The sequence below is a fragment of the Arachis ipaensis genome, chromosome B10 (genome assembly GCF_000816755.2).
Source record: "Arachis ipaensis cultivar K30076 chromosome B10, Araip1.1, whole genome shotgun sequence".
Lineage (NCBI taxonomy): Eukaryota > Viridiplantae > Streptophyta > Magnoliopsida > Fabales > Fabaceae > Arachis > Arachis ipaensis.
The window spans coordinates 71,668,550-71,673,317 of NC_029794.2; positions in this window are offsets into that span (position 1 = coordinate 71,668,550).

Sequence of the window (4,768 nt, forward strand, 5' to 3'; positions counted from 1 at the left end):
AGAATCTCATTAGAGATGGTAGACAACTCAAGAAAATAGGCTTATGGACTAGTAGAGGACGTGTTAGTAAAGGTTGAAGGCCTTTACATCCCTGCTGATTTCATAATCCTAGACATTGGGAAGGATGAAAATGAATCCATCATCCTTGGAAGACCCTTCCTAGCAACAGCAATAGCTGTGATTGATGTGTATAGAGGAGAATTTGTCCTTCTACTGAATGAGGACTACCTTGTATTTAAGACTCAAGGATCTCCTTCTGTAACCATGGAGAGTAAGCATGAAAAGCTTCTCTCACTGCAGAGTCAACCAAAGCCCCCACAGTCAAACTCTAAGTTTGGTGTTGGGAGGCCACAACCAAACTCTAAGTTTGGTATTGAACCCCCACATTCAAACTCTAAGTTTGGTGTTGGGAGGTCCCAACAATGCTTCGAACTTCTGTGAGGTTCCATGAGAGCTCACTGTCAAGCTATTGACATTAAAGAAGCGCTTGTTGGGAGGCAACCCAATGTTATTTAATTATATCTATTTATTTTCTATTGTTATTTTATGTTTTTTTTTAGGTTGATGATCATGTGGAGTCACAAAAACTACTGAAAAATCAAAAACAGAATGAAAAACAGCATTAAAAACAGCTCACCCTGGAGGAAGAGCTTACTGGCATTTAAACGCCAGTAAGAAGCATCAAACTGGCGTTTAACGCCAGAAAGAAGCATCAAGCTAGCATTAAACGCCAGAAACAAGCACCAGACTGGCGTTTAACGCCAGAATAGAGCATGGAAGTGGCGTTAAACGCCAGAAACAGCCTACATTTGGGCGTTTAACGCCAAAAACAGGCAGCAGTCTGGCATTAAACGCCAATATTGCATACAAAGGGCGTTTTGCATGCCTAATTGGAGCAGGGATGCTAAATCCTTGACCCCTCAGGATTTGTGGACCCCACAGGATCCACACCTACCCTAACTCTCTCTCTTCACACCTTTTCATAACCCTCTTCCCCAAATATCCTTCACCAATCACCTCAATCACTCTTCCCCATCAGCTCTTAACCACTCACATCCATCCACTCTTCCCCATAAACCCCACCTACCTCCAAAATTCAAATTCTTTTCCCTCCCAAACCCAACCCTAATGGCCGAACCCTAAACCTCCCCCACTCCTATATAAACCCCTCATTCCTTCTTCATTTTCACACAACAAAACCCTTTCTTCTTCCCCTTGGCTGAATACACACCTCTCTCCCTCTCCTCCATTTTTTCTTCTTCTCCTTATTTCTTTCTTCTTTTGCTCGGGGACGAGCAAATATTTTAAGTTTCGTGTGGTAAAAGCATTGCTTTTTATTTTTCCATAACCATTAATGGCACCTAAGGCCAGAGAAACCTCAAGAAAAAGGAAAGGAAAGGCAATTGCTTCCACCTCTGAGTCATGGGAGATGGAGAGATTCATCTCAAAGGTCCATCAAGACCACTTCTATGAAGTTATGGCCAAGAAGAAAGTGATCCATGAGGTTCCTTTCAAGCTAAAAAAGAATGAGTATCCGGAGATCCGACATGAAATCCGAAGAAGAGGTTGGGAAGTTCTCACCAACCCCATTCAACAAGTCGGGATCTTAATGGTTCAAGAGTTCTATGCAAACGCATGGATCACTAGGAACCATGATCAAAGTGTGAACCCGAATCCAAAGAATTGGCTTACCATGGTTCGGGAGAAATACTTAGACTTCAGTCCGGAAAATGTAAGGTTAGTGTTCAACTTTCCAATGATGCAAGAAAATGCACGCCCCTACACTAGAAGGGTCAACTTTGATCAAAGGTTAGACCAAGTCCTCATGGACATATGTGTAGAAGGAGCTCAATGGAAAGTTGACTCAAGAGGCAAGTGGTGCACGAAATTGTGATGTCCAGGCTCGAACAATCCCTGGTAATGGCTCCAAAGCTTGGTGCTTTGATCTTAATTCATAATTGTCACAACTTCGATACAACTAGCCAGCAAGTGCACTGGGTCGTCCAAGTAATACCTTACGTGAGTAAGGGTCGAATCCCACGGAGATTGTTGGTATGAAGCAAGCTATGGTCACCTGTGAAGGTCCAGGCATGGCCGAGATGGCCATCCCCCTTGATCTAAGAACAATGCGTTCAAAGATGATCCTAAGATCCTAAGATGATCAAAAGATCTCTAATACAATAGTAAAAGGTCCTATTTATAATAAACTAGTCACTAGGGTTTACATGAGTAAGTAATTGATGCATAAATCCACTTCCGGGGCCCACTTGGTGTGTGCTTGGGCTTGGGCTTGAGTGTTGCACGTGCAGAGGCCATTTGTGGAGTTGAACGCCAGCTTCTGTGCCAGTTTGGGCGTTCAACTCTGGTTTTGGATCCTTTTCTGGCGCTGGACGCCAGATTTGGGCAGAAGACTGGCGTTGAACGCCAGTTTACGTCGTCAATTCGTGGCCAAAGTATGAACTATTATATATTGATGGAAAGCCCTGGATGTCTACTTTCCAACGCAATTAGAAGCGCGCCATTTCGAGTTTTGTAGCTCCAGAAAATCCACTTTGAGTTTGTTGATTTGCTCCCAGTAGTTTTGTGGAGGAAAGTGCATTTGAGGCATCTCCGGGATCTCATGATGATGAGCTTCCTGTGCCTCTTGAGCTCCATGACTGGGCTCTCTTGCTTACTCCATCTTTTTCTTAGTGATGGGCTTGTCCTCTTGGATGAGGATATCTCCTTCTATGAAAGCTCCAGCTGAGTAACATAGATGGCAAATGAGGTGAGGGAAGGCCAACCTTGCCATAGTGGAGGACTTGTCAGCCACCTTATAGAGTTCTTGAGGTATAATCTCATGAACTTCCACCTCTTCTCCAATCATGATGCTATGGATCATGATGGCCCGGTCTATAGTAACTTCAGACCGGTTGCTAGTGGGAATGATTGAGCATTGAATAATGAGATGTTAGGATATGAATGAATAAATAGAATGAGATGGGGGAGGGATAATTTTCGAAAATTATTTTGAAAAAGGGTTAGTGATTTTTGAAAATTGATTTTTGAAAAATATTTAGTATTTTTATTTTTTTTTTCGAAATTTTTTTTGAAATAAAAAAAATAAAAATAATTAGTTAATTAAAAAGAAATTTTTGAAAAAGGGAGAAGATATTTTCGAAAATTGAGAGAGAGAGTTAGTTTGGTGGTTTTGAAAAAGTTAAGAAACAAACAAAAAGTTAGTTAGTTAGTTGAAACAAATTTTGAAAACCAATTTTGAAAAGATAAGTAGTTAGGAGGTTAGGAAAGATATTTTGAAAAGATATTTTTGAAAAAGATAAGATAAGAAGATATTTTGAAAAGATATGATAGAAATTAGTTTTGAAAAAGATTTGATTTTTAAAATCACAATTAATGACTTGATTCATAAGAAATCACAAGATATGATTCTAGAACTTAAAGTTTGAATCTTTCTTAACAAGTAAGTAACAAACTTCAAATTTTTGAATCAAAACATTAATTGTTTATGTTATTTTCGAAAATTTAATACAAAAATAAGAAAAGGATTTTTGAAAACTATTTTTGGAATTTTCGAAAATAACTAAAAATTTTGAAAAAGATTTGATTTTTGAAAAAGATTTTGAAAAAGATAAGATTTTCAAATTGAAAATTTGATTTGACTCATGAGAAACAATTTGATTTTAAAAAATTTTGAAAAAGTCAATCCAAATTTTCGAATTTGATGAGAGAAAAAGGGAAAGATATTTTTTCGATTTTTGAAATTTTTTTGAAAAAGATGAAAATTATGCAATGCATGAAATTTTTAGATCAAAACATGTGATGCATGCAAGAATGCTATGAATGTCAAGATGAACACCAAGAACACTTTGAATGTCAAGATGAACATCATAGACATAATTTTGAAAAATTTTTAATGCAAAGAAAACATGCAAGACACCAAACTTAGAATTCTTTAATGCTTAGACACTAAGAATTCAAGAATGCATATGATAAACATGAAAAGACACAAAACAAAAATTCATCAAGATCAAACAAGAAGACTTACCAAGAACAACTTGAAGATCATGAAGAACATTATGAATGCATGAGATTTTCGAAAAATGTAAAATGCATATGCAAGTGACACCAAACTTATAATGTGACTCAAGACTCAAACAAGAAACAAAAAAATATTTTTGATTTTTATGATTTTCTAATTTTTTTGTATTTTTATTTTATATTTTTCGAAAATAATCTTTGAAAAAGAAAATTAAGGATTCCAAAATTTTTAATATGAATTCCAGGAATCTTGCCATGTTAGTCTAAAGCTTCAGTCCAGGCAGTCCTTTTTCAACCTCTGAATCTGATTTCTGCTCAAGTCCCTCAATTTCAGCCAGAAAATACCTGAAATCACAGAAAAAACACACAAACTCATAGTAAAGTCCAGAAATGTGAATTTAACATAAAAACTAATGAAAACATCCCTAAAAGTAACTAGATCCTACTAAAAACATACTAAAAACAATGTCAAAAAGCGTATAAATTATCTGCTCATCAGCAAGCTGGTTCAATTGAGAAGACTGGACCTTAAGCCTGTAGCTAGAGGATGGTTGGAGTTCATTCAACGCTCAATCATTCCTACTAGCAACCGGTCTGAAGTTTCTGTAGACCGGGCCATCATGATCCATAGTATCATGATTGGGGAGGAAGTGGAAGTTCATGAGATTATACCTCAAGAACTCTATAAGGTGGCTGACAAGTCCTCCACTTTGGCAAGGTTAGCCTTTCC